The sequence below is a fragment of the Camelina sativa genome, chromosome 10 (assembly GCF_030686135.1).
Source record: "Camelina sativa cultivar CO46 ecotype springtype chromosome 10, ASM3068613v1".
NCBI classification, from domain to species: Eukaryota; Viridiplantae; Streptophyta; class Magnoliopsida; order Brassicales; family Brassicaceae; genus Camelina; species Camelina sativa.
In genome coordinates this window covers 22,090,001-22,115,204 of record NC_141889.1, presented here as the reverse complement: position 1 = coordinate 22,115,204, position 25,204 = coordinate 22,090,001, and the positions used below count along the sequence as shown (strand labels likewise).

At 44.0% G+C, this 25,204-nt stretch overlaps 49 non-coding genes across 49 annotated transcripts; all 49 read right to left on the bottom strand.

Moving 5' to 3' along the window:
• Positions 1-69: 69 nt before the first annotated feature.
• Positions 70-188, bottom strand: LOC147936944 (5S ribosomal RNA). Its single transcript, XR_015569844.1, has one exon. It is a non-coding gene; the product is annotated as a 5S ribosomal RNA (ribosomal RNA).
• A 395-nt stretch (positions 189-583) lies between these two features.
• Positions 584-702, bottom strand: LOC147936943 (5S ribosomal RNA). The gene has a single exon (XR_015569843.1). It is a non-coding gene; the product is annotated as a 5S ribosomal RNA (ribosomal RNA).
• Positions 703-1,097: 395 nt separating this feature from the next.
• On the bottom strand, positions 1,098-1,216 carry LOC147936942 (5S ribosomal RNA). Its single transcript, XR_015570022.1, has one exon. It is a non-coding gene; the product is annotated as a 5S ribosomal RNA (ribosomal RNA).
• Positions 1,217-1,611: 395 nt separating this feature from the next.
• Positions 1,612-1,730, bottom strand: LOC147936941 (5S ribosomal RNA). The gene has a single exon (XR_015570021.1). It is a non-coding gene; the product is annotated as a 5S ribosomal RNA (ribosomal RNA).
• Positions 1,731-2,125: 395 nt separating this feature from the next.
• On the bottom strand, positions 2,126-2,244 carry LOC147936940 (5S ribosomal RNA). The gene has a single exon (XR_015569842.1). It is a non-coding gene; the product is annotated as a 5S ribosomal RNA (ribosomal RNA).
• A 385-nt stretch (positions 2,245-2,629) lies between these two features.
• Positions 2,630-2,748, bottom strand: LOC147936939 (5S ribosomal RNA). Its single transcript, XR_015569840.1, has one exon. It is a non-coding gene; the product is annotated as a 5S ribosomal RNA (ribosomal RNA).
• A 395-nt stretch (positions 2,749-3,143) lies between these two features.
• LOC147936938 (5S ribosomal RNA) lies at positions 3,144-3,262 on the bottom strand. Its single transcript, XR_015569351.1, has one exon. It is a non-coding gene; the product is annotated as a 5S ribosomal RNA (ribosomal RNA).
• A 395-nt stretch (positions 3,263-3,657) lies between these two features.
• LOC147936937 (5S ribosomal RNA) lies at positions 3,658-3,776 on the bottom strand. The gene has a single exon (XR_015569839.1). It is a non-coding gene; the product is annotated as a 5S ribosomal RNA (ribosomal RNA).
• Positions 3,777-4,171: 395 nt separating this feature from the next.
• Positions 4,172-4,290, bottom strand: LOC147936936 (5S ribosomal RNA). The gene has a single exon (XR_015570019.1). It is a non-coding gene; the product is annotated as a 5S ribosomal RNA (ribosomal RNA).
• Positions 4,291-4,685: 395 nt separating this feature from the next.
• On the bottom strand, positions 4,686-4,804 carry LOC147936935 (5S ribosomal RNA). Its single transcript, XR_015570018.1, has one exon. It is a non-coding gene; the product is annotated as a 5S ribosomal RNA (ribosomal RNA).
• Positions 4,805-5,199: 395 nt separating this feature from the next.
• LOC147936934 (5S ribosomal RNA) lies at positions 5,200-5,318 on the bottom strand. Its single transcript, XR_015569623.1, has one exon. It is a non-coding gene; the product is annotated as a 5S ribosomal RNA (ribosomal RNA).
• A 395-nt stretch (positions 5,319-5,713) lies between these two features.
• Positions 5,714-5,832, bottom strand: LOC147936933 (5S ribosomal RNA). The gene has a single exon (XR_015569838.1). It is a non-coding gene; the product is annotated as a 5S ribosomal RNA (ribosomal RNA).
• A 395-nt stretch (positions 5,833-6,227) lies between these two features.
• LOC147936932 (5S ribosomal RNA) lies at positions 6,228-6,346 on the bottom strand. Its single transcript, XR_015569930.1, has one exon. It is a non-coding gene; the product is annotated as a 5S ribosomal RNA (ribosomal RNA).
• Positions 6,347-6,741: 395 nt separating this feature from the next.
• LOC147936931 (5S ribosomal RNA) lies at positions 6,742-6,860 on the bottom strand. The gene has a single exon (XR_015569837.1). It is a non-coding gene; the product is annotated as a 5S ribosomal RNA (ribosomal RNA).
• A 395-nt stretch (positions 6,861-7,255) lies between these two features.
• On the bottom strand, positions 7,256-7,374 carry LOC147936930 (5S ribosomal RNA). Its single transcript, XR_015569622.1, has one exon. It is a non-coding gene; the product is annotated as a 5S ribosomal RNA (ribosomal RNA).
• A 395-nt stretch (positions 7,375-7,769) lies between these two features.
• Positions 7,770-7,888, bottom strand: LOC147936929 (5S ribosomal RNA). The gene has a single exon (XR_015569836.1). It is a non-coding gene; the product is annotated as a 5S ribosomal RNA (ribosomal RNA).
• Positions 7,889-8,283: 395 nt separating this feature from the next.
• Positions 8,284-8,402, bottom strand: LOC147936928 (5S ribosomal RNA). The gene has a single exon (XR_015569362.1). It is a non-coding gene; the product is annotated as a 5S ribosomal RNA (ribosomal RNA).
• Positions 8,403-8,797: 395 nt separating this feature from the next.
• LOC147936927 (5S ribosomal RNA) lies at positions 8,798-8,916 on the bottom strand. Its single transcript, XR_015569341.1, has one exon. It is a non-coding gene; the product is annotated as a 5S ribosomal RNA (ribosomal RNA).
• A 394-nt stretch (positions 8,917-9,310) lies between these two features.
• On the bottom strand, positions 9,311-9,429 carry LOC147936926 (5S ribosomal RNA). Its single transcript, XR_015569358.1, has one exon. It is a non-coding gene; the product is annotated as a 5S ribosomal RNA (ribosomal RNA).
• Positions 9,430-9,824: 395 nt separating this feature from the next.
• LOC147936925 (5S ribosomal RNA) lies at positions 9,825-9,943 on the bottom strand. The gene has a single exon (XR_015569545.1). It is a non-coding gene; the product is annotated as a 5S ribosomal RNA (ribosomal RNA).
• A 395-nt stretch (positions 9,944-10,338) lies between these two features.
• Positions 10,339-10,457, bottom strand: LOC147936924 (5S ribosomal RNA). The gene has a single exon (XR_015569835.1). It is a non-coding gene; the product is annotated as a 5S ribosomal RNA (ribosomal RNA).
• A 395-nt stretch (positions 10,458-10,852) lies between these two features.
• On the bottom strand, positions 10,853-10,971 carry LOC147936923 (5S ribosomal RNA). The gene has a single exon (XR_015569350.1). It is a non-coding gene; the product is annotated as a 5S ribosomal RNA (ribosomal RNA).
• Positions 10,972-11,366: 395 nt separating this feature from the next.
• On the bottom strand, positions 11,367-11,485 carry LOC147936922 (5S ribosomal RNA). Its single transcript, XR_015570031.1, has one exon. It is a non-coding gene; the product is annotated as a 5S ribosomal RNA (ribosomal RNA).
• A 395-nt stretch (positions 11,486-11,880) lies between these two features.
• On the bottom strand, positions 11,881-11,999 carry LOC147936921 (5S ribosomal RNA). Its single transcript, XR_015569361.1, has one exon. It is a non-coding gene; the product is annotated as a 5S ribosomal RNA (ribosomal RNA).
• Positions 12,000-12,394: 395 nt separating this feature from the next.
• Positions 12,395-12,513, bottom strand: LOC147936920 (5S ribosomal RNA). Its single transcript, XR_015569349.1, has one exon. It is a non-coding gene; the product is annotated as a 5S ribosomal RNA (ribosomal RNA).
• A 395-nt stretch (positions 12,514-12,908) lies between these two features.
• LOC147936919 (5S ribosomal RNA) lies at positions 12,909-13,027 on the bottom strand. Its single transcript, XR_015569347.1, has one exon. It is a non-coding gene; the product is annotated as a 5S ribosomal RNA (ribosomal RNA).
• A 395-nt stretch (positions 13,028-13,422) lies between these two features.
• LOC147936918 (5S ribosomal RNA) lies at positions 13,423-13,541 on the bottom strand. The gene has a single exon (XR_015569346.1). It is a non-coding gene; the product is annotated as a 5S ribosomal RNA (ribosomal RNA).
• Positions 13,542-13,936: 395 nt separating this feature from the next.
• LOC147936917 (5S ribosomal RNA) lies at positions 13,937-14,055 on the bottom strand. Its single transcript, XR_015570020.1, has one exon. It is a non-coding gene; the product is annotated as a 5S ribosomal RNA (ribosomal RNA).
• Positions 14,056-14,450: 395 nt separating this feature from the next.
• On the bottom strand, positions 14,451-14,569 carry LOC147936916 (5S ribosomal RNA). Its single transcript, XR_015569360.1, has one exon. It is a non-coding gene; the product is annotated as a 5S ribosomal RNA (ribosomal RNA).
• Positions 14,570-14,964: 395 nt separating this feature from the next.
• On the bottom strand, positions 14,965-15,083 carry LOC147936915 (5S ribosomal RNA). Its single transcript, XR_015569830.1, has one exon. It is a non-coding gene; the product is annotated as a 5S ribosomal RNA (ribosomal RNA).
• Positions 15,084-15,478: 395 nt separating this feature from the next.
• LOC147936914 (5S ribosomal RNA) lies at positions 15,479-15,597 on the bottom strand. The gene has a single exon (XR_015569345.1). It is a non-coding gene; the product is annotated as a 5S ribosomal RNA (ribosomal RNA).
• A 395-nt stretch (positions 15,598-15,992) lies between these two features.
• LOC147936913 (5S ribosomal RNA) lies at positions 15,993-16,111 on the bottom strand. Its single transcript, XR_015570009.1, has one exon. It is a non-coding gene; the product is annotated as a 5S ribosomal RNA (ribosomal RNA).
• A 395-nt stretch (positions 16,112-16,506) lies between these two features.
• Positions 16,507-16,625, bottom strand: LOC147936912 (5S ribosomal RNA). The gene has a single exon (XR_015569996.1). It is a non-coding gene; the product is annotated as a 5S ribosomal RNA (ribosomal RNA).
• A 395-nt stretch (positions 16,626-17,020) lies between these two features.
• Positions 17,021-17,139, bottom strand: LOC147936911 (5S ribosomal RNA). Its single transcript, XR_015569919.1, has one exon. It is a non-coding gene; the product is annotated as a 5S ribosomal RNA (ribosomal RNA).
• A 395-nt stretch (positions 17,140-17,534) lies between these two features.
• LOC147936910 (5S ribosomal RNA) lies at positions 17,535-17,653 on the bottom strand. Its single transcript, XR_015569985.1, has one exon. It is a non-coding gene; the product is annotated as a 5S ribosomal RNA (ribosomal RNA).
• A 395-nt stretch (positions 17,654-18,048) lies between these two features.
• LOC147936909 (5S ribosomal RNA) lies at positions 18,049-18,167 on the bottom strand. The gene has a single exon (XR_015569820.1). It is a non-coding gene; the product is annotated as a 5S ribosomal RNA (ribosomal RNA).
• Positions 18,168-18,562: 395 nt separating this feature from the next.
• Positions 18,563-18,681, bottom strand: LOC147936908 (5S ribosomal RNA). Its single transcript, XR_015569811.1, has one exon. It is a non-coding gene; the product is annotated as a 5S ribosomal RNA (ribosomal RNA).
• Positions 18,682-19,076: 395 nt separating this feature from the next.
• On the bottom strand, positions 19,077-19,195 carry LOC147936907 (5S ribosomal RNA). Its single transcript, XR_015570017.1, has one exon. It is a non-coding gene; the product is annotated as a 5S ribosomal RNA (ribosomal RNA).
• Positions 19,196-19,591: 396 nt separating this feature from the next.
• On the bottom strand, positions 19,592-19,710 carry LOC147936906 (5S ribosomal RNA). The gene has a single exon (XR_015569801.1). It is a non-coding gene; the product is annotated as a 5S ribosomal RNA (ribosomal RNA).
• Positions 19,711-20,106: 396 nt separating this feature from the next.
• LOC147936905 (5S ribosomal RNA) lies at positions 20,107-20,225 on the bottom strand. The gene has a single exon (XR_015569790.1). It is a non-coding gene; the product is annotated as a 5S ribosomal RNA (ribosomal RNA).
• A 395-nt stretch (positions 20,226-20,620) lies between these two features.
• LOC147936904 (5S ribosomal RNA) lies at positions 20,621-20,739 on the bottom strand. The gene has a single exon (XR_015569908.1). It is a non-coding gene; the product is annotated as a 5S ribosomal RNA (ribosomal RNA).
• Positions 20,740-21,135: 396 nt separating this feature from the next.
• LOC147936903 (5S ribosomal RNA) lies at positions 21,136-21,254 on the bottom strand. The gene has a single exon (XR_015569780.1). It is a non-coding gene; the product is annotated as a 5S ribosomal RNA (ribosomal RNA).
• Positions 21,255-21,650: 396 nt separating this feature from the next.
• Positions 21,651-21,769, bottom strand: LOC147936902 (5S ribosomal RNA). The gene has a single exon (XR_015569770.1). It is a non-coding gene; the product is annotated as a 5S ribosomal RNA (ribosomal RNA).
• Positions 21,770-22,163: 394 nt separating this feature from the next.
• Positions 22,164-22,282, bottom strand: LOC147936901 (5S ribosomal RNA). The gene has a single exon (XR_015569759.1). It is a non-coding gene; the product is annotated as a 5S ribosomal RNA (ribosomal RNA).
• Positions 22,283-22,677: 395 nt separating this feature from the next.
• On the bottom strand, positions 22,678-22,796 carry LOC147936900 (5S ribosomal RNA). The gene has a single exon (XR_015569748.1). It is a non-coding gene; the product is annotated as a 5S ribosomal RNA (ribosomal RNA).
• A 396-nt stretch (positions 22,797-23,192) lies between these two features.
• On the bottom strand, positions 23,193-23,311 carry LOC147936899 (5S ribosomal RNA). The gene has a single exon (XR_015569737.1). It is a non-coding gene; the product is annotated as a 5S ribosomal RNA (ribosomal RNA).
• Positions 23,312-23,705: 394 nt separating this feature from the next.
• Positions 23,706-23,824, bottom strand: LOC147936898 (5S ribosomal RNA). Its single transcript, XR_015569726.1, has one exon. It is a non-coding gene; the product is annotated as a 5S ribosomal RNA (ribosomal RNA).
• Positions 23,825-24,219: 395 nt separating this feature from the next.
• LOC147936897 (5S ribosomal RNA) lies at positions 24,220-24,338 on the bottom strand. The gene has a single exon (XR_015569715.1). It is a non-coding gene; the product is annotated as a 5S ribosomal RNA (ribosomal RNA).
• A 395-nt stretch (positions 24,339-24,733) lies between these two features.
• On the bottom strand, positions 24,734-24,852 carry LOC147936896 (5S ribosomal RNA). The gene has a single exon (XR_015569704.1). It is a non-coding gene; the product is annotated as a 5S ribosomal RNA (ribosomal RNA).
• Between the last annotated feature and the right edge of the window lie 352 nt (positions 24,853-25,204).

Genomic DNA, 25,204 nt, shown 5'->3' with positions numbered 1-25,204 from the left:
GTTACGACGTTATGTTTGTAATATATAGTCTTACGCAACAACCAAAAAAAAAAAAAAAAAAAAGAGGGAGGGATGCAACACGAGGACTTCCCGGGAGGTCACCCATCCTAGTACTACTCTCGCCCAAGCACGCTTAACTGCGGAGTTCTGATGGGATCCGGTGCATTAGTGCTGGTATGATCGCATCCGTTAGTATATATCATGCAATCGCATATATCGTTTTTTCAAAACTCAAGGGATCATTCAATGTGGGTCCCACTTGATATCTGGACCAGTTTATTCACCTTGCACGTGCTTCCAACCGCGAAAAACAAGAGATTACCATATCCAAACATAATTTGGTATTCGTAGCTAATTGTGTCGCGATCACCGGAAAACATCCGAAACACCTTCAAACGTCAAAATTCGGCCTCCGGAATGGTCCAATGGTACGAAGACCCATTGGCTTGCCAGAAACACTCTTGGGGCTTTCCGAAAAGGTATTATGGGTCGCGTGGTTCCTCACGATGTAAAAGTTACGACGTTATGTTTGTAATATATAGTCTTACGCAACAACCAAAAAAAAAAAAAAAAAAAAGAGGGAGGGATGCAACACGAGGACTTCCCGGGAGGTCACCCATCCTAGTACTACTCTCGCCCAAGCACGCTTAACTGCGGAGTTCTGATGGGATCCGGTGCATTAGTGCTGGTATGATCGCATCCGTTAGTATATATCATGCAATCGCATATATCGTTTTTTGAAAACTCAAGGGATCATTCAATGTGGGTCCCACTTGATATCTGGACCAGTTTATTCACCTTGCACGTGCTTCCAACCGCGAAAAACAAGAGATTACCATATCCAAACATAATTTGGTATTCGTAGCTAATTGTGTCGCGATCACCGGAAAACATCCGAAACACCTTCAAACGTCAAAATTCGGCCTCCGGAATGGTCCAATGGTACGAAGACCCATTGCCTTGCCAGAAACACTCTTGGGGCTTTCCGAAAAGGTATTATGGGTCGCGTGGTTCCTCACGATGTAAAAGTTACGACGTTATGTTTGTAATATATAGTCTTACGCAACAACCAAAAAAAAAAAAAAAAAAAAGAGGGAGGGATGCAACACGAGAACTTCCCGGGAGGTCACCCATCCTAGTACTACTCTCGCCCAAGCACGCTTGACTGCGGAGTTCTGATGGGATCCGGTGCATTAGTGCTGGTATGATCGCATCCGTTAGTATATATCATGCAATCGCATATATCGTTTTTTCAAAACTCAAGGGATCATTCAATGTGGGTCCCACTTGATATCTGGACCAGTTTATTCACCTTGCACGTGCTTCCAACCGCGAAAAACAAGAGATTACCATATCCAAACATAATTTGGTATTCGTAGCTAATTGTGTCGCGATCACCGGAAAACATCCGAAACAACTTCAAACGTCAAAATTCGGCCTCCGGAATGGTCCAATGGTACGAAGACCCATTGCCTTGCCAGAAACACTCTTGGGGCTTTCCGAAAAGGTATTATGGGTCGCGTGGTTCCTCACGATGTAAAAGTTACGACGTTATGTTTGTAATATATAGTCTTACGCAACAACCAAAAAAAAAAAAAAAAAAAAGAGGGAGGGATGCAACACGAGAACTTCCCGGGAGGTCACCCATCCTAGTACTACTCTCGCCCAAGCACGCTTGACTGCGGAGTTCTGATGGGATCCGGTGCATTAGTGCTGGTATGATCGCATCCGTTAGTATATATCATGCAATCGCATATATCGTTTTTTCAAAACTCAAGGGATCATTCAATGTGGGTCCCACTTGATATCTGGACCAGTTTATTCACCTTGCACGTGCTTCCAACCGCGAAAAACAAGAGATTACCATATCCAAACATAATTTGGTATTCGTAGCTAATTGTGTCGCGATCACCGGAAAACATCCGAAACAACTTCAAACGTCAAAATTCGGCCTCCGGAATGGTCCAATGGTACGAAGACCCATTGCCTTGCCAGAAACACTCTTGGGGCTTTCCGAAAAGGTATTATGGGTCGCGTGGTTCCTCACGATGTAAAAGTTACGACGTTATGTTTGTAATATATAGTCTTACGCAACAACCAAAAAAAAAAAAAAAAAAAAGAGGGAGGGATGCAACACGAGGACTTCCCGGGAGGTCACCCATCCTAGTACTACTCTCGCCCAAGCACGCTTAACTGCGGAGTTCTGATGGGATCCGGTGCATTAGTGCTGGTATGATCGCATCCGTTAGTATATATCATGCAATCGCATATATCGTTTTTTCAAAACTCAAGGGATCATTCAATGTGGGTCCCACTTGATATCTGGACCAGTTTATTCACCTTGCACGTGCTTCCAACCGCGAAAAACAAGAGATTACCATATCCAAACATAATTTGGTATTCGTAGCTAATTGTGTCGCGATCACCGGAAAACATCCGAAACACCTTCAAACGTCAAAATTCGGCCTCCGGAATGGTCCAATGGTAAGAAGACCCATTGCCTTGCCAGAAACACTCTTGGGGCTTTCCGAAAAGGTATTATGGGTCGCGTGGTTCCTCACGATGTAAAAGTTACGACGTTATGTTTGTAATATATAGTCTTACGCAACAACCAAAAAAAAAAGAGGGAGGGATGCAACACGAGGACTTCCCGGGAGGTCACCCATCCTAGTACTACTCTCGCCCAAGCACGCTTAACTGCGGAGTTCTGATGGGATCCGGTGCATTAGTGCTGGTATGATCGCATCCGTTAGTATATATCATGCAATCGCATATATCGTTTTTTCAAAACTCAAGGGATCATTCAATGTGGGTCCCACTTGATATCTGGACCAGTTTATTCACCTTGCACGTGCTTCCAACCGCGAAAAACAAGAGATTACCATATCCAAACATAATTTGGTATTCGTAGCTAATTGTGTCGCGATCACCGGAAAACATCCGAAACACCTTCAAACGTCAAAATTCGGCCTCCGGAATGGTCCAATGGTACGAAGACCCATTGGCTTGCCAGAAACACTCTTGGGGCTTTCCGAAAAGGTATTATGGGTCGCGTGGTTCCTCACGATGTAAAAGTTACGACGTTATGTTTGTAATATATAGTCTTACGCAACAACCAAAAAAAAAAAAAAAAAAAAGAGGGAGGGATGCAACACGAGGACTTCCCGGGAGGTCACCCATCCTAGTACTACTCTCGCCCAAGCACGCTTAACTGCAGAGTTCTGATGGGATCCGGTGCATTAGTGCTGGTATGATCGCATCCGTTAGTATATATCATGCAATCGCATATATCGTTTTTTCAAAACTCAAGGGATCATTCAATGTGGGTCCCACTTGATATCTGGACCAGTTTATTCACCTTGCACGTGCTTCCAACCGCGAAAAACAAGAGATTACCATATCCAAACATAATTTGGTATTCGTAGCTAATTGTGTCGCGATCACCGGAAAACATCCGAAACACCTTCAAACGTCAAAATTCGGCCTCCGGAATGGTCCAATGGTACGAAGACCCATTGCCTTGCCAGAAACACTCTTGGGGCTTTCCGAAAAGGTATTATGGGTCGCGTGGTTCCTCACGATGTAAAAGTTACGACGTTATGTTTGTAATATATAGTCTTACGCAACAACCAAAAAAAAAAAAAAAAAAAAGAGGGAGGGATGCAACACGAGGACTTCCCGGGAGGTCACCCATCCTAGTACTACTCTCGCCCAAGCACGCTTAACTGCGGAGTTCTGATGGGATCCGGTGCATTAGTGCTGGTATGATCGCATCCGTTAGTATATATCATGCAATCGCATATATCGTTTTTTGAAAACTCAAGGGATCATTCAATGTGGGTCCCACTTGATATCTGGACCAGTTTATTCACCTTGCACGTGCTTCCAACCGCGAAAAACAAGAGATTACCATATCCAAACATAATTTGGTATTCGTAGCTAATTGTGTCGCGATCACCGGAAAACATCCGAAACACCTTCAAACGTCAAAATTCGGCCTCCGGAATGGTCCAATGGTACGAAGACCCATTGCCTTGCCAGAAACACTCTTGGGGCTTTCCGAAAAGGTATTATGGGTCGCGTGGTTCCTCACGATGTAAAAGTTACGACGTTATGTTTGTAATATATAGTCTTACGCAACAACCAAAAAAAAAAAAAAAAAAAAGAGGGAGGGATGCAACACGAGAACTTCCCGGGAGGTCACCCATCCTAGTACTACTCTCGCCCAAGCACGCTTGACTGCGGAGTTCTGATGGGATCCGGTGCATTAGTGCTGGTATGATCGCATCCGTTAGTATATATCATGCAATCGCATATATCGTTTTTTCAAAACTCAAGGGATCATTCAATGTGGGTCCCACTTGATATCTGGACCAGTTTATTCACCTTGCACGTGCTTCCAACCGCGAAAAACAAGAGATTACCATATCCAAACATAATTTGGTATTCGTAGCTAATTGTGTCGCGATCACCGGAAAACATCCGAAACAACTTCAAACGTCAAAATTCGGCCTCCGGAATGGTCCAATGGTACGAAGACCCATTGCCTTGCCAGAAACACTCTTGGGGCTTTCCGAAAAGGTATTATGGGTCGCGTGGTTCCTCACGATGTAAAAGTTACGACGTTATGTTTGTAATATATAGTCTTACGCAACAACCAAAAAAAAAAAAAAAAAAAAGAGGGAGGGATGCAACACGAGAACTTCCCGGGAGGTCACCCATCCTAGTACTACTCTCGCCCAAGCACGCTTGACTGCGGAGTTCTGATGGGATCCGGTGCATTAGTGCTGGTATGATCGCATCCGTTAGTATATATCATGCAATCGCATATATCGTTTTTTCAAAACTCAAGGGATCATTCAATGTGGGTCCCACTTGATATCTGGACCAGTTTATTCACCTTGCACGTGCTTCCAACCGCGAAAAACAAGAGATTACCATATCCAAACATAATTTGGTATTCGTAGCTAATTGTGTCGCGATCACCGGAAAACATCCGAAACAACTTCAAACGTCAAAATTCGGCCTCCGGAATGGTCCAATGGTACGAAGACCCATTGCCTTGCCAGAAACACTCTTGGGGCTTTCCGAAAAGGTATTATGGGTCGCGTGGTTCCTCACGATGTAAAAGTTACGACGTTATGTTTGTAATATATAGTCTTACGCAACAACCAAAAAAAAAAAAAAAAAAAAGAGGGAGGGATGCAACACGAGAACTTCCCGGGAGGTCACCCATCCTAGTACTACTCTCGCCCAAGCACGCTTAACTGCGGAGTTATTATGGGATCCGGTGCATTAGTGCTGGTATGATCGCATCCGTTAGTATATATCATGCAATCGCATATATCGTTTTTTGAAAACTCAAGGGATCATTCAATGTGGGTCCCACTTGATATCTGGACCAGTTTATTCACCTTGCACGTGCTTCCAACCGCGAAAAACAAGAGATTACCATATCCAAACATAATTTGGTATTCGTAGCTAATTGTGTCGCGATCACCGGAAAACATCCGAAACACCTTCAAACGTCAAAATTCGGCCTCCGGAATGGTCCAATGGTAAGAAGACCCATTGCCTTGCCAGAAACACTCTTGGGGCTTTCCGAAAAGGTATTATGGGTCGCGTGGTTCCTCACGATGTAAAAGTTACGACGTTATGTTTGTAATATATAGTCTTACGCAACAACCAAAAAAAAAAAAAAAAAAAAGAGGGAGGGATGCAACACGAGGACTTCCCGGGAGGTCACCCATCCTAGTACTACTCTCGCCCAAGCACGCTTAACTGCGGAGTTCTGATGGGATCCGGTGCATTAGTGCTGGTATGATCGCATCCGTTAGTATATATCATGCAATCGCATATATCGTTTTTTCAAAACTCAAGGGATCATTCAATGTGGGTCCCACTTGATATCTGGACCAGTTTATTCACCTTGCACGTGCTTCCAACCGCGAAAAACAAGAGATTACCATATCCAAACATAATTTGGTATTCGTAGCTAATTGTGTCGCGATCACCGGAAAACATCCGAAACACCTTCAAACGTCAAAATTCGGCCTCCGGAATGGTCCAATGGTACGAAGACCCATTGCCTTGCCAGAAACACTCTTGGGGCTTTCCGAAAAGGTATTATGGGTCGCGTGGTTCCTCACGATGTAAAAGTTACGACGTTATGTTTGTAATATATAGTCTTACGCAACAACCAAAAAAAAAAAAAAAAAAAAGAGGGAGGGATGCAACACGAGAACTTCCCGGGAGGTCACCCATCCTAGTACTACTCTCGCCCAAGCACGCTTAACTGCGGAGTTCTGATGGGATCCGGTGCATTAGTGCTGGTATGATCGCATCCGTTAGTATATATCATGCAATCGCATATATCGTTTTTTCAAAACTCAAGGGATCATTCAATGTGGGTCCCACTTGATATCTGGACCAGTTTATTCACCTTGCACGTGCTTCCAACCGCGAAAAACAAGAGATTACCATATCCAAACATAATTTGGTATTCGTAGCTAATTGTGTCGCGATCACCGGAAAACATCCGAAACACCTTCAAACGTCAAAATTCGGCCTCCGGAATGGTCCAATGGTACGAAGACCCATTGCCTTGCCAGAAACACTCTTGGGGCTTTCCGAAAAGGTATTATGGGTCGCGTGGTTCCTCACGATGTAAAAGTTACGACGTTATGTTTGTAATATATAGTCTTACGCAACAACCAAAAAAAAAAAAAAAAAAAAGAGGGAGGGATGCAACACGAGGACTTCCCGGGAGGTCACCCATCCTAGTACTACTCTCGCCCAAGCACGCTTAACTGCGGAGTTCTGATGGGATCCGGTGCATTAGTGCTGGTATGATCGCATCCGTTAGTATATATCATGCAATCGCATATATCGTTTTTTCAAAACTCAAGGGATCATTCAATGTGGGTCCCACTTGATATCTGGACCAGTTTATTCACCTTGCACGTGCTTCCAACCGCGAAAAACAAGAGATTACCATATCCAAACATAATTTGGTATTCGTAGCTAATTGTGTCGCGATCACCGGAAAACATCCGAAACACCTTCAAACGTCAAAATTCGGCCTCCGTAATGGTCCAATGGTACGAAGACCCATTGCCTTGCCAGAAACACTCTTGGGGCTTTCCGAAAAGGTATTATGGGTCGCGTGGTTCCTCACGATGTAAAAGTTACGACGTTATGTTTGTAATATATAGTCTTACGCAACAACCAAAAAAAAAAAAAAAAAAAAGAGGGAGGGATGCAACACGAGAACTTCCCGGGAGGTCACCCATCCTAGTACTACTCTCGCCCAAGCACGCTTAACTGCGGAGTTATTATGGGATCCGGTGCATTAGTGCTGGTATGATCGCATCCGTTAGTATATATCATGCAATCGCATATATCGTTTTTTCAAAACTCAAGGGATCATTCAATGTGGGTCCCACTTGATATCTGGACCAGTTTATTCACCTTGCACGTGCTTCCAACCGCGAAAAACAAGAGATTACCATATCCAAACATAATTTGGTATTCGTAGCTAATTGTGTCGCGATCACCGGAAAACATCCGAAACACCTTCAAACGTCAAAATTCGGCCTCCGGAATGGTCCAATGGTACGAAGACCCATTGCCTTGCCAGAAACACTCTTGGGGCTTTCCGAAAAGGTATTATGGGTCGCGTGGTTCCTCACGATGTAAAAGTTACGACGTTATGTTTGTAATATATAGTCTTACGCAACAACCAAAAAAAAAAAAAAAAAAAAGAGGGAGGGATGCAACACGAGGACTTCCCGGGAGGTCACCCATCCTAGTACTACTCTCGCCCAAGCACGCTTAACTGCGGAGTTCTGATGGGATCCGGTGCATTAGTGCTGGTATGATCGCATCCGTTAGTATATATCATGCAATCGCATATATCGTTTTTTCAAAACTCAAGGGATCATTCAATGTGGGTCCCACTTGATATCTGGACCAGTTTATTCACCTTGCACGTGCTTCCAACCGCGAAAAACAAGAGATTACCATATCCAAACATAATTTGGTATTCGTAGCTAATTGTGTCGCGATCACCGGAAAACATCCGAAACACCTTCAAACGTCAAAATTCGGCCTCCGTAATGGTCCAATGGTACGAAGACCCATTGCCTTGCCAGAAACACTCTTGGGGCTTTCCGAAAAGGTATTATGGGTCGCGTGGTTCCTCACGATGTAAAAGTTACGACGTTATGTTTGTAATATATAGTCTTACGCAACAACCAAAAAAAAAAAAAAAAAAAAGAGGGAGGGATGCAACACGAGAACTTCCCGGGAGGTCACCCATCCTAGTACTACTCTCGCCCAAGGACGCTTAACTGCGGAGTTCTGATGGGATCCGGTGCATTAGTGCTGGTATGATCGCATCCGTTAGTATATATCATGCAATCGCATATATCGTTTTTTCAAAACTCAAGGGATCATTCAATGTGGGTCCCACTTGATATCTGGACCAGTTTATTCACCTTGCACGTGCTTCCAACCGCGAAAAACAAGAGATTACCATATCCAAACATAATTTGGTATTCGTAGCTAATTGTGTCGCGATCACCGGAAAACATCCGAAACACCTTCAAACGTCAAAATTCGGCCTCCGGAATGGTCCAATGGTAAGAAGACCCATTGCCTTGCCAGAAACACTCTTGGGGCTTTCCGAAAAGGTATTATGGGTCGCGTGGTTCCTCACGATGTAAAAGTTACGACGTTATGTTTGTAATATATAGTCTTACGCAACAACCAAAAAAAAAAAAAAAAAAAAGAGGGAGGGATGCAACACGAGAACTTCCCGGGAGGTCACCCATCCTAGTACTACTCTCGCCCAAGCATGCTTAACTGCGGAGTTCTGATGGGATCCGGTGCATTAGTGCTGGTATGATCGCATCCGTTAGTATATATCATGCAATCGCATATATCGTTTTTTCAAAACTCAAGGGATCATTCAATGTGGGTCCCACTTGATATCTGGACCAGTTTATTCACCTTGCACGTGCTTCCAACCGCGAAAAACAAGAGATTACCATATCCAAACATAATTTGGTATTCGTAGCTAATTGTGTCGCGATCACCGGAAAACATCCGAAACACCTTCAAACGTCAAAATTCGGCCTCCGGAATGGTCCAATGGTACGAAGACCCATTGCCTTGCCAGAAACACTCTTGGGGCTTTCCGAAAAGGTATTATGGGTCGCGTGGTTCCTCACGATGTAAAAGTTACGACGTTATGTTTGTAATATATAGTCTTACGCAACAACCAAAAAAAAAAAAAATAAAAGAGGGAGGGATGCAACACGAGGACTTCCCGGGAGGTCACCCATCCTAGTACTACTCTCGCCCAAGCACGCTTAACTGCGGAGTTCTGATGGGATCCAGTGCATTAGTGCTGGTATGATCGCATCCGTTAGTATATATCATGCAATCGCATATATCGTTTTTTCAAAACTCAAGGGATCATTCAATGTGGGTCCCACTTGATATCTGGACCAGTTTATTCACCTTGCACGTGCTTCCAACCGCGAAAAACAAGAGATTACCATATCCAAACATAATTTGGTATTCGTAGCTAATTGTGTCGCGATCACCGGAAAACATCCGAAACACCTTCAAACGTCAAAATTCGGCCTCCGGAATGGTCCAATGGTACGAAGACCCATTGCCTTGCCAGAAACACTCTTGGGGCTTTCCGAAAAGGTATTATGGGTCGCGTGGTTCCTCACGATGTAAAAGTTACGACGTTATGTTTGTAATATATAGTCTTACGCAACAACCAAAAAAAAAAAAAAAAAAAAGAGGGATGGATGCAACACGAGGACTTCCCGGGAGGTCACCCATCCTAGTACTACTCTCGCCCAAGGACGCTTAACTGCGGAGTTCTGATGGGATCCGGTGCATTAGTGCTGGTATGATCGCATCCGTTAGTATATATCATGCAATCGCATATATCGTTTTTTCAAAACTCAAGGGATCATTCAATGTGGGTCCCACTTGATATCTGGACCAGTTTATTCACCTTGCACGTGCTTCCAACCGCGAAAAACAAGAGATTACCATATCCAAACATAATTTGGTATTCGTAGCTAATTGTGTCGCGATCACCGGAAAACATCCGAAACACCTTCAAACGTCAAAATTCGGCCTCCGGAATGGTCCAATGGTACGAAGACCCATTGCCTTGCCAGAAACACTCTTGGGGCTTTCCGAAAAGGTATTATGGGTCGCGTGGTTCCTCACGATGTAAAAGTTACGACGTTATGTTTGTAATATATAGTCTTACGCAACAACCAAAAAAAAAAAAAAAAAAAAGAGGGAGGGATGCAACACGAGGACTTCCCGGGAGGTCACCCATCCTAGTACTACTCTCGCCCAAGCACGCTTAACTGCGGAGTTCTGATGGGATCCGGTGCATTAGTGCTGGTATGATCGCATCCGTTAGTATATATCATGCAATCGCATATATCGTTTTTTGAAAACTCAAGGGATCATTCAATGTGGGTCCCACTTGATATCTGGACCAGTTTATTCACCTTGCACGTGCTTCCAACCGCGAAAAACAAGAGATTACCATATCCAAACATAATTTGGTATTCGTAGCTAATTGTGTCGCGATCACCGGAAAACATCCGAAACACCTTCAAACGTCAAAATTCGGCCTCCGGAATGGTCCAATGGTACGAAGACCCATTGCCTTGCCAGAAACACTCTTGGGGCTTTCCGAAAAGGTATTATGGGTCGCGTGGTTCCTCACGATGTAAAAGTTACGACGTTATGTTTGTAATATATAGTCTTACGCAACAACCAAAAAAAAAAAAAAATAAAAGAGGGAGGGATGCAACACGAGGACTTCCCGGGAGGTCACCCATCCTAGTACTACTCTCGCCCAAGCACGCTTAACTGCAGAGTTCTGATGGGATCCGGTGCATTAGTGCTGGTATGATCGCATCCGTTAGTATATATCATGCAATCGCATATATCGTTTTTTCAAAACTCAAGGGATCATTCAATGTGGGTCCCACTTGATATCTGGACCAGTTTATTCACCTTGCACGTGCTTCCAACCGCGAAAAACAAGAGATTACCATATCCAAACATAATTTGGTATTCGTAGCTAATTGTGTCGCGATCACCGGAAAACATCCGAAACACCTTCAAACGTCAAAATTCGGCCTCCGGAATGGTCCAATGGTACGAAGACCCATTGCCTTGCCAGAAACACTCTTGGGGCTTTCCGAAAAGGTATTATGGGTCGCGTGGTTCCTCACGATGTAAAAGTTACGACGTTATGTTTGTAATATATAGTCTTACGCAACAACCAAAAAAAAAAAAAAAAAAAAGAGGGATGGATGCAACACGAGAACTTCCCGGGAGGTCACCCATCCTAGTACTACTCTCGCCCAAGCACGCTTAACTGCGGAGTTCTGATGGGATCCGGTGCATTAGTGCTGGTATGATCGCATCCGTTAGTATATATCATGCAATCGCATATATCGTTTTTTGAAAACTCAAGGGATCATTCAATGTGGGTCCCACTTGATATCTGAACCAGTTTATTCACCTTGCACGTGCTTCCAACCGCGAAAAACAAGAGATTACCATATCCAAACATAATTTGGTATTCGTAGCTAATTGTGTCGCGATCACCGGAAAACATCCGAAACACCTTCAAACGTCAAAATTCGGCCTCCGGAATGGTCCAATGGTACGAAGACCCATTGCCTTGCCAGAAACACTCTTGGGGCTTTCCGAAAAGGTATTATGGGTCGCGTGGTTCCTCACGATGTAAAAGTTACGACGTTATGTTTGTAATATATAGTCTTACGCAACAACCAAAAAAAAAAAAAATAAAAAGAGGGAGGGATGCAACACGAGAACTTCCCGGGAGGTCACCCATCCTAGTACTACTCTCGCCCAAGGACGCTTAACTGCGGAGTTCTGATGGGATCCGGTGCATTAGTGCTGGTATGATCGCATCCGTTAGTATATATCATGCAATCGCATATATCGTTTTTTGAAAACTCAAGGGATCATTCAATGTGGGTCCCACTTGATATCTGGACCAGTTTATTCACCTTGCACGTGCTTCCAACCGCGAAAAACAAGAGATTACCATATCCAAACATAATTTGGTATTCGTAGCTAATTGTGTCGCGATCACCGGAAAACATCCGAAACACCTTCAAACGTCAAAATTCGGCCTCCGGAATGGTCCAATGGTACGAAGACCCATTGCCTTGCCAGAAACACTCTTGGGGCTTTCCGAAAAGGTATTATGGGTCGCGTGGTTCCTCACGATGTAAAAGTTACGACGTTATGTTTGTAATATATAGTCTTACGCAACAACCAAAAAAAAAAAAAAATAAAAGAGGGAGGGATGCAACACGAGGACTTCCCGGGAGGTCACCCATCCTAGTACTACTCTCGCCCAAGCACGCTTAACTGCAGAGTTCTGATGGGATCCGGTGCATTAGTGCTGGTATGATCGCATCCGTTAGTATATATCATGCAATCGCATATATCGTTTTTTCAAAACTCAAGGGATCATTCAATGTGGGTCCCACTTGATATCTGGACCAGTTTATTCACCTTGCACGTGCTTCCAACCGCGAAAAACAAGAGATTACCATATCCAAACATAATTTGGTATTCGTAGCTAATTGTGTCGCGATCACCGGAAAACATCCGAAACACCTTCAAACGTCAAAATTCGGCCTCCGGAATGGTCCAATGGTACGAAGACCCATTGCCTTGCCAGAAACACTCTTGGGGCTTTCCGAAAAGGTATTATGGGTCGCGTGGTTCCTCACGATGTAAAAGTTACGACGTTATGTTTGTAATAAATAGTCTTACGCAACAACCAAAAAAAAATAAAAATAAAAGAGGGAGGGATGCAACACGAGGACTTCCCGGGAGGTCACCCATCCTAGTACTACTCTCGCCCAAGCACGCTTAACTGCAGAGTTCTGATGGGATCCGGTGCATTAGTGCTGGTATGATCGCATCCGTTAGTATATATCATGCAATCGCATATATCGTTTTTTGAAAACTCAAGGGATCATTCAATGTGGGTCCCACTTGATATCTGGACCAGTTTATTCACCTTGCACGTGCTTCCAACCGCGAAAAACAAGAGATTACCATATCCAAACATAATTTGGTATTCGTAGCTAATTGTGTCGCGATCACCGGAAAACATCCGAAACACCTTCAAACGTCAAAATTCGGCCTCCGGAATGGTCCAATGGTACGAAGACCCATTGCCTTGCCAGAAACACTCTTGGGGCTTTCCGAAAAGGTATTATGGGTCGCGTGGTTCCTCACGATGTAAAAGTTACGACGTTATGTTTGTAATATATAGTCTTACGCAACAACCAAAAAAAAAAAAAAATAAAAGAGGGAGGGATGCAACACGAGGACTTCCCGGGAGGTCACCCATCCTAGTACTACTCTCGCCCAAGCACGCTTAACTGCAGAGTTCTGATGGGATCCGGTGCATTAGTGCTGGTATGATCGCATCCGTTAGTATATATCATGCAATCGCATATATCGTTTTTTCAAAACTCAAGGGATCATTCAATGTGGGTCCCACTTGATATCTGGACCAGTTTATTCACCTTGCACGTGCTTCCAACCGCGAAAAACAAGAGATTACCATATCCAAACATAATTTGGTATTCGTAGCTAATTGTGTCGCGATCACCGGAAAACATCCGAAACACCTTCAAACGTCAAAATTCGGCCTCCGGAATGGTCCAATGGTACGAAGACCCATTGCCTTGCCAGAAACACTCTTGGGGCTTTCCGAAAAGGTATTATGGGTCGCGTGGTTCCTCACGATGTAAAAGTTACGACGTTATGTTTGTAATATATAGTCTTACGCAACAACCAAAAAAAAAAAAAAAAAAAAGAGGGATGGATGCAACACGAGAACTTCCCGGGAGGTCACCCATCCTAGTACTACTCTCGCCCAAGCACGCTTAACTGCGGAGTTCTGATGGGATCCGGTGCATTAGTGCTGGTATGATCGCATCCGTTAGTATATATCATGCAATCGCATATATCGTTTTTTGAAAACTCAAGGGATCATTCAATGTGGGTCCCACTTGATATCTGAACCAGTTTATTCACCTTGCACGTGCTTCCAACCGCGAAAAACAAGAGATTACCATATCCAAACATAATTTGGTATTCGTAGCTAATTGTGTCGCGATCACCGGAAAACATCCGAAACACCTTCAAACGTCAAAATTCGGCCTCCGGAATGGTCCAATGGTACGAAGACCCATTGCCTTGCCAGAAACACTCTTGGGGCTTTCCGAAAAGGTATTATGGGTCGCGTGGTTCCTCACGATGTAAAAGTTACGACGTTATGTTTGTAATATATAGTCTTACGCAACAACCAAAAAAAAAAAAAATAAAAAGAGGGAGGGATGCAACACGAGAACTTCCCGGGAGGTCACCCATCCTAGTACTACTCTCGCCCAAGGACGCTTAACTGCGGAGTTCTGATGGGATCCGGTGCATTAGTGCTGGTATGATCGCATCCGTTAGTATATATCATGCAATCGCATATATCGTTTTTTGAAAACTCAAGGGATCATTCAATGTGGGTCCCACTTGATATCTGGACCAGTTTATTCACCTTGCACGTGCTTCCAACCGCGAAAAACAAGAGATTACCATATCCAAACATAATTTGGTATTCGTAGCTAATTGTGTCGCGATCACCGGAAAACATCCGAAACACCTTCAAACGTCAAAATTCGGCCTCCGGAATGGTCCAATGGTACGAAGACCCATTGCCTTGCCAGAAACACTCTTGGGGCTTTCCGAAAAGGTATTATGGGTCGCGTGGTTCCTCACGATGTAAAAGTTACGACGTTATGTTTGTAATATATAGTCTTACGCAACAACCAAAAAAAAAAAAAATAAAAAGAGGGAGGGATGCAACACGAGGACTTCCCGGGAGGTCACCCATCCTAGTACTACTCTCGCCCAAGCACGCTTAACTGCGGAGTTCTGATGGGATCCGGTGCATTAGTGCTGGTATGATCGCATCCGTTAGTATATATCATGCAATCGCATATATCGTTTTTTGAAAACTCAAGGGATCATTCAATGTGGGTCCCACTTGATATCTGGACCAGTTTATTCACCTTGCACGTGCTTCCAACCGCGAAAAACAAGAGATTACCATATCCAAACATAATTTGGTATTCGTAGCTAATTGTGTCGCGATCACCGGAAAACATCCGAAACACCTTCAAACGTCAAAATTCGGCCTCCGGAATGGTCCAATGGTACGAAGACCCATTGCCTTGCCAGAAACACTCTTGGGGCTTTCCGAAAAGGTATTATGGGTCGCGTGGTTCCTCACGATGTAAAAGTTACGACGTTATGTTTGTAATATATAGTCTTACGCAACAACCAAAAAAAAATAAAAATAAAAGAGGGAGGGATGCAACACGAGGACTTCCCGGGAGGTCACCCATCCTAGTACTACTCTCGCCCAAGCACGCTTAACTGCAGAGTTCTGATGGGATCCGGTGCATTAGTGCTGGTATGATCGCATCCGTTAGTATATATCATGCAATCGCATATATCGTTTTTTCAAAACTCAAGGGATCATTCAATGTGGGTCCCACTTGATATCTGGACCAGTTTATTCACCTTGCACGTGCTTCCAACCGCGAAAAACAAGAGATTACCATATCCAAACATAATTTGGTATTCGTAGCTAATTGTGTCGCGATCACCGGAAAACATCCGAAACACCTTCAAACGTCAAAATTCGGCCTCCGGAATGGTCCAATGGTACGAAGACCCATTGCCTTGCCAGAAACACTCTTGGGGCTTTCCGAAAAGGTATTATGGGTCGCGTGGTTCCTCACGATGTAAAAGTTACGACGTTATGTTTGTAATATATAGTCTTACGCAACAACCAAAAAAAAAAAAAAAAAAAAGAGGGATGGATGCAACACGAGAACTTCCCGGGAGGTCACCCATCCTAGTACTACTCTCGCCCAAGCACGCTTAACTGCGGAGTTCTGATGGGATCCGGTGCATTAGTGCTGGTATGATCGCATCCGTTAGTATATATCATGCAATCGCATATATCGTTTTTTGAAAACTCAAGGGATCATTCAATGTGGGTCCCACTTGATATCTGAACCAGTTTATTCACCTTGCACGTGCTTCCAACCGCGAAAAACAAGAGATTACCATATCCAAACATAATTTGGTATTCGTAGCTAATTGTGTCGCGATCACCGGAAAACATCCGAAACACCTTCAAACGTCAAAATTCGGCCTCCGGAATGGTCCAATGGTACGAAGACCCATTGCCTTGCCAGAAACACTCTTGGGGCTTTCCGAAAAGGTATTATGGGTCGCGTGGTTCCTCACGATGTAAAAGTTACGACGTTATGTTTGTAATATATAGTCTTACGCAACAACCAAAAAAAAAAAAAAAAAAAAGAGGGATGGATGCAACACGAGAACTTCCCGGGAGGTCACCCATCCTAGTACTACTCTCGCCCAAGCACGCTTAACTGCGGAGTTCTGATGGGATCCGGTGCATTAGTGCTGGTATGATCGCATCCGTTAGTATATATCATGCAATCGCATATATCGTTTTTTGAAAACTCAAGGGATCATTCAATGTGGGTCCCACTTGATATCTGAACCAGTTTATTCACCTTGCACGTGCTTCCAACCGCGAAAAACAAGAGATTACCATATCCAAACATAATTTGGTATTCGTAGCTAATTGTGTCGCGATCACCGGAAAACATCCGAAACACCTTCAAACGTCAAAATTCGGCCTCCGGAATGGTCCAATGGTACGAAGACCCATTGCCTTGCCAGAAACACTCTTGGGGCTTTCCGAAAAGGTATTATGGGTCGCGTGGTTCCTCACGATGTAAAAGTTACGACGTTATGTTTGTAATATATAGTCTTACGCAACAACCAAAAAAATAAAAAATAAAAAGAGGGAGGGATGCAACACGAGAACTTCCCGGGAGGTCACCCATCCTAGTACTACTCTCGCCCAAGCACGCTTAACTGCGGAGTTCTGATGGGATCCGGTGCATTAGTGCTGGTATGATCGCATCCGTTAGTATATATCATGCAATCGCATATATCGTTTTTTGAAAACTCAAGGGATCATTCAATGTGGGTCCCACTTGATATCTGGACCAGTTTATTCACCTTGCACGTGCTTCCAACCGCGAAAAACAAGAGATTACCATATCCAAACATAATTTGGTATTCGTAGCTAATTGTGTCGCGATCACCGGAAAACATCCGAAACACCTTCAAACGTCAAAATTCGGCCTCCGGAATGGTCCAATGGTACGAAGACCCATTGCCTTGCCAGAAACACTCTTGGGGCTTTCCGAAAAGGTATTATGGGTCGCGTGGTTCCTCACGATGTAAAAGTTACGACGTTATGTTTGTAATATATAGTCTTACGCAACAACCAAAAAAAAAAAAAAAAAAAAGAGGGATGGATGCAACACGAGAACTTCCCGGGAGGTCACCCATCCTAGTACTACTCTCGCCCAAGCACGCTTAACTGCGGAGTTCTGATGGGATCCGGTGCATTAGTGCTGGTATGATCGCATCCGTTAGTATATATCATGCAATCGCATATATCGTTTTTTGAAAACTCAAGGGATCATTCAATGTGGGTCCCACTTGATATCTGGACCAGTTTATTCACCTTGCACGTGCTTCCAACCGCGAAAAACAAGAGATTACCATATCCAAACATAATTTGGTATTCGTAGCTAATTGTGTCGCGATCACCGGAAAACATCCGAAACACCTTCAAACGTCAAAATTCGGCCTCCGGAATGGTCCAATGGTACGAAGACCCATTGCCTTGCCAGAAACACTCTTGGGGCTTTCCGAAAAGGTATTATGGGTCGCGTGGTTCCTCACGATGTAAAAGTTACGACGTTATGTTTGTAATATATAGTCTTACGCAACAACCAAAAAAAAAAAAAAAAAAAAGAGGGAGGGATGCAACACGAGGACTTCCCGGGAGGTCACCCATCCTAGTACTACTCTCGCCCAAGCACGCTTAACTGCGGAGTTCTGATGGGATCCGGTGCATTAGTGCTGGTATGATCGCATCCGTTAGTATATATCATGCAATCGCATATATCGTTTTTTGAAAACTCAAGGGATCATTCAATGTGGGTCCCACTTGATATCTGGACCAGTTTATTCACCTTGCACGTGCTTCCAACCGCGAAAAACAAGAGATTACCATATCCAAACATAATTTGGTATTCGTAGCTAATTGTGTCGCGATCACCGGAAAACATCCGAAACACCTTCAAACGTCAAAATTCGGCCTCCGGAATGGTCCAATGGTACGAAGACCCATTGCCTTGCCAGAAACACTCTTGGGGCTTTCCGAAAAGGTATTATGGGTCGCGTGGTTCCTCACGATGTAAAAGTTACGACGTTATGTTTGTAATATATAGTCTTACGCAACAACCAAAAAAAAAAAAAATAAAAAGAGGGAGGGATGCAACACGAGGACTTCCCGGGAGGTCACCCATCCTAGTACTACTCTCGCCCAAGCACGCTTAACTGCGGAGTTCTGATGGGATCCGGTGCATTAGTGCTGGTATGATCGCATCCGTTAGTATATATCATGCAATCGCATATATCGTTTTTTGAAAACTCAAGGGATCATTCAATGTGGGTCCCACTTGATATCTGGACCAGTTTATTCACCTTGCACGTGCTTCCAACCGCGAAAAACAAGAGATTACCATATCCAAACATAATTTGGTATTCGTAGCTAATTGTGTCGCGATCACCGGAAAACATCCGAAACACCTTCAAACGTCAAAATTCGGCCTCCGGAATGGTCCAATGGTACGAAGACCCATTGGCTTGCCAGAAACACTCTTGGGGCTTTCCGAAAAGGTATTATGGGTCGCGTGGTTCCTCACGATGTAAAAGTTACGACGTTATGTTTGTAATATATAGTCTTACGCAACAACCAAAAAAAAAAAAAAAAAAAAGAGGGAGGGATGCAACACGAGAACTTCCCGGGAGGTCACCCATCCTAGTACTACTCTCGCCCAAGCACGCTTCACTGCGGAGTTCTGATGGGATCCGGTGCATTAGTGCTGGTATGATCGCATCCGTTAGTATATATCATGCAATCGCATATATCGTTTTTTGAAAACTCAAGGGATCATTCAATGTGGGTCCCACTTGATATCTGGACCAGTTTATTCACCTTGCACGTGCTTCCAACCGCGAAAAACAAGAGATTACCATATCCAAACATAATTTGGTATTCGTAGCTAATTGTGTCGCGATCACCGGAAAACATCCGAAACACCTTCAAACGTCAAAATTCGGCCTCCGGAATGGTCCAATGGTACGAAGACCCATTGGCTTGCCAGAAACACTCTTGGGGCTTTCCGAAAAGGTATTATGGGTCGCGTGGTTCCTCACGATGTAAAAGTTACGACGTTATGTTTGTAATATATAGTCTTACGCAACAACCAAAAAAAAAAAAAAAAAAAAAGAGGGAGGGATGCAACACGAGGACTTCCCGGGAGGTCACCCATCCTAGTACTACTCTCGCCCAAGCACGCTTAACTGCGGAGTTCTGATGGGATCCGGTGCATTAGTGCTGGTATGATCGCATCCGTTAGTATATATCATGCAATCGCATATATCGTTTTTTCAAAACTCAAGGGATCATTCAATGTGGGTCCCACTTGATATCTGGACCAGTTTATTCACCTTGCACGTGCTTCCAACCGCGAAAAACAAGAGATTACCATATCCAAACATAATTTGGTATTCGTAGCTAATTGTGTCGCGATCACCGGAAAACATCCGAAACACCTTCAAACGTCAAAATTCGGCCTCCGGAATGGTCCAATGGTACGAAGACCCATTGCCTTGCCAGAAACACTCTTGGGGCTTTCCGAAAAGGTATTATGGGTCGCGTGGTTCCTCACGATGTAAAAGTTACGACGTTATGTTTGTAATATATAGTCTTACGCAACAACCAAAAAAAAAAAAAAAAAAAAAGAGGGAGGGATGCAACACGAGGACTTCCCGGGAGGTCACCCATCCTAGTACTACTCTCGCCCAAGCACGCTTAACTGCGGAGTTCTGATGGGATCCGGTGCATTAGTGCTGGTATGATCGCATCCGTTAGTATATATCATGCAATCGCATATATCGTTTTTTCAAAACTCAAGGGATCATTCAATGTGGGTCCCACTTGATATCTGGACCAGTTTATTCACCTTGCACGTGCTTCCAACCGCGAAAAACAAGAGATTACCATATCCAAACATAATTTGGTATTCGTAGCTAATTGTGTCGCGATCACCGGAAAACATCCGAAACACCTTCAAACGTCAAAATTCGGCCTCCGGAATGGTCCAATGGTACGAAGACCCATTGGCTTGCCAGAAACACTCTTGGGGCTTTCCGAAAAGGTATTATGGGTCGCGTGGTTCCTCACGATGTAAAAGTTACGACGTTATGTTTGTAATATATAGTCTTACGCAACAACCAAAAAAAAAAAAAAAAAAAAGAGGGAGGGATGCAACACGAGAACTTCCCGGGAGGTCACCCATCCTAGTACTACTCTCGCCCAAGCACGCTTAACTGCGGAGTTCTGATGGGATCCGGTGCATTAGTGCTGGTATGATCGCATCCGTTAGTATATATCATGCAATCGCATATATCGTTTTTTGAAAACTCAAGGGATCATTCAATGTGGGTCCCACTTGATATCTGGACCAGTTTATTCACCTTGCACGTGCTTCCAACCGCGAAAAACAAGAGATTACCATATCCAAACATAATTTGGTATTCGTAGCTAATTGTGTCGCGATCACCGGAAAACATCCGAAACACCTTCAAACGTCAAAATTCGGCCTCCGGAATGGTCCAATGGTACGAAGACCCATTGGCTTGCCAGAAACACTCTTGGGGCTTTCCGAAAAGGTATTATGGGTCGCGTGGTTCCTCACGATGTAAAAGTTACGACGTTATGTTTGTAATATATAGTCTTACGCAACAACCAAAAAAAAAAAAAAAAAAAAAGAGGGAGGGATGCAACACGAGGACTTCCCGGGAGGTCACCCATCCTAGTACTACTCTCGCCCAAGCACGCTTAACTGCGGAGTTCTGATGGGATCCGGTGCATTAGTGCTGGTATGATCGCATCCGTTAGTATATATCATGCAATCGCATATATCGTTTTTTCAAAACTCAAGGGATCATTCAATGTGGGTCCCACTTGATATCTGGACCAGTTTATTCACCTTGCACGTGCTTCCAACCGCGAAAAACAAGAGATTACCATATCCAAACATAATTTGGTATTCGTAGCTAATTGTGTCGCGATCACCGGAAAACATCCGAAACACCTTCAAACGTCAAAATTCGGCCTCCGGAATGGTCCAATGGTACGAAGACCCATTGCCTTGCCAGAAACACTCTTGGGGCTTTCCGAAAAGGTATTATGGGTCGCGTGGTTCCTCACGATGTAAAAGTTACGACGTTATGTTTGTAATATATAGTCTTACGCAACAACCAAAAAAAAAAAAAAAAAAAAAGAGGGAGGGATGCAACACGAGGACTTCCCGGGAGGTCACCCATCCTAGTACTACTCTCGCCCAAGCACGCTTAACTGCGGAGTTCTGATGGGATCCGGTGCATTAGTGCTGGTATGATCGCATCCGTTAGTATATATCATGCAATCGCATATATCGTTTTTTCAAAACTCAAGGGATCATTCAATGTGGGTCCCACTTGATATCTGGACCAGTTTATTCACCTTGCACGTGCTTCCAACCGCGAAAAACAAGAGATTACCATATCCAAACATAATTTGGTATTCGTAGCTAATTGTGTCGCGATCACCGGAAAACATCCGAAACACCTTCAAACGTCAAAATTCGGCCTCCGGAATGGTCCAATGGTACGAAGACCCATTGCCTTGCCAGAAACACTCTTGGGGCTTTCCGAAAAGGTATTATGGGTCGCGTGGTTCCTCACGATGTAAAAGTTACGACGTTATGTTTGTAATATATAGTCTTACGCAACAACCAAAAAAAAAAAAAAAAAAAGAGGGAGGGATGCAACACGAGGACTTCCCGGGAGGTCACCCATCCTAGTACTACTCTCGCCCAAGCACGCTTAACTGCGGAGTTCTGATGGGATCCGGTGCATTAGTGCTGGTATGATCGCATCCGTTAGTATATATCATGCAATCGCATATATCGTTTTTTGAAAACTCAAGGGATCATTCAATGTGGGTCCCACTTGATATCTGGACCAGTTTATTCACCTTGCACGTGCTTCCAACCGCGAAAAACAAGAGATTACCATATCCAAACATAATTTGGTATTCGTAGCTAATTGTGTCGCGATCACCGGAAAACATCCGAAACACCTTCAAACGTCAAAATTCGGCCTCCGGAATGGTCCAATGGTACGAAGACCCATTGCCTTGCCAGAAACACTCTTGGGGCTTTCCGAAAAGGTATTATGGGTCGCGTGGTTCCTCACGATGTAAAAGTTACGACGTTATGTTTGTAATATATAGTCTTACGCAACAACCAAAAAAAAAAAAAAATAAAAGAGGGAGGGATGCAACACGAGGACTTCCCGGGAGGTCACCCATCCTAGTACTACTCTCGCCCAAGCACGCTTAACTGCGGAGTTCTGATGGGATCCGGTGCATTAGTGCTGGTATGATCGCATCCGTTAGTATATATCATGCAATCGCATATATCGTTTTTTGAAAACTCAAGGGATCATTCAATGTGGGTCCCACTTGATATCTGGACCAGTTTATTCACCTTGCACGTGCTTCCAACCGCGAAAAACAAGAGATTACCATATCCAAACATAATTTGGTATTCGTAGCTAATTGTGTCGCGATCACCGGAAAACATCCGAAACACCTTCAAACGTCAAAATTCGGCCTCCGGAATGGTCCAATGGTACGAAGACCCATTGGATTGCCAGAAACACTCTTGGGGCTTTCCGAAAAGGTATTATGGGTCGCGTGGTTCCTCACGATGTAAAAGTTACGACGTTATGTTTGTAATATATAGTCTTACGCAACAACCAAAAAAAAAAAAAAAAAAAAAGAGGGAGGGATGCAACACGAGGACTTCCCGGGAGGTCACCCATCCTAGTACTACTCTCGCCCAAGCACGCTTAACTGCGGAGTTCTGATGGGATCCGGTGCATTAGTGCTGGTATGATCGCATCCGTTAGTATATATCATGCAATCGCATATATCGTTTTTTGAAAACTCAAGGGATCATTCAATGTGGGTCCCACTTGATATCTGGACCAGTTTATTCACCTTGCACGTGCTTCCAACCGCGAAAAACAAGAGATTACCATATCCAAACATAATTTGGTATTCGTAGCTAATTGTGTCGCGATCACCGGAAAACATCCGAAACACCTTCAAACGTCAAAATTCGGCCTCCGGAATGGTCCAATGGTACGAAGACCCATTGGCTTGCCAGAAACACTCTTGGGGCTTTCCGAAAAGGTATTATGGGTCGCGTGGTTCCTCACGATGTAAAAGTTACGACGTTATGTTTGTAATATATAGTCTTACGCAACAACCAAAAAAAAAAAAAAAAAAAGAGGGAGGGATGCAACACGAGGACTTCCCGGGAGGTCACCCATCCTAGTACTACTCTCGCCCAAGCACGCTTAACTGCGGAGTTCTGATGGGATCCGGTGCATTAGTGCTGGTATGATCGCATCCGTTAGTATATATCATGCAATCGCATATATCGTTTTTTGAAAACTCAAGGGATCATTCAATGTGGGTCCCACTTGATATCTGGACCAGTTTATTCACCTTGCACGTGCTTCCAACCGCGAAAAACAAGAGATTACCATATCCAAACATAATTTGGTATTCGTAGCTAATTGTGTCGCGATCACCGGAAAACATCCGAAACACCTTCAAACGTCAAAATTCGGCCTCCGGAATGGTCCAATGGTACGAAGACCCATTGCCTTGCCAGAAACACTCTTGGGGCTTTCCGAAAAGGTATTATGGGTCGCGTGGTTCCTCACGATGTAAAAGTTACGACGTTATGTTTGTAATATATAGTCTTACGCAACAACCAAAAAAAAAAAAAAAAAAAAGAGGGAGGGATGCAACACGAGGACTTCCCGGGAGGTCACCCATCCTAGTACTACTCTCGCCCAAGCACGCTTAACTGCGGAGTTCTGATGGGATCCGGTGCATTAGTGCTGGTATGATCGCATCCGTTAGTATATATCATGCAATCGCATATATCGTTTTTTCAAAACTCAAGGGATCATTCAATGTGGGTCCCACTTGATATCTGGACCAGTTTATTCACCTTGCACGTGCTTCCAACCGCGAAAAACAAGAGATTACCATATCCAAACATAATTTGGTATTCGTAGCTAATTGTGTCGCGATCACCGGAAAACATCCGAAACACCTTCAAACGTCAAAATTCGGCCTCCGGAATGGTCCAATGGTACGAAGACCCATTGCCTTGCCAGAAACACTCTTGGGGCTTTCCGAAAAGGTATTATGGGTCGCGTGGTTCCTCACGATGTAAAAGTTACGACGTTATGTTTGTAATATATAGTCTTACGCAACAACCAAAAAAAAAAAAAAAAAAAAGAGGGAGGGATGCAACACGAGGACTTCCCGGGAGGTCACCCATCCTAGTACTACTCTCGCCCAAGCACGCTTAACTGCGGAGTTCTGATGGGATCCGGTGCATTAGTGCTGGTATGATCGCATCCGTTAGTATATATCATGCAATCGCATATATCGTTTTTTCAAAACTCAAGGGATCATTCAATGTGGGTCCCACTTGATATCTGGACCAGTTTATTCACCTTGCACGTGCTTCCAACCGCGAAAAACAAGAGATTACCATATCCAAACATAATTTGGTATTCGTAGCTAATTGTGTCGCGATCACCGGAAAACATCCGAAACACCTTCAAACGTCAAAATTCGGCCTCCGGAATGGTCCAATGGTACGAAGACCCATTGCCTTGCCAGAAACACTCTTGGGGCTTTCCGAAAAGGTATTATGGGTCGCGTGGTTCCTCACGATGTAAAAGTTACGACGTTATGTTTGTAATATAT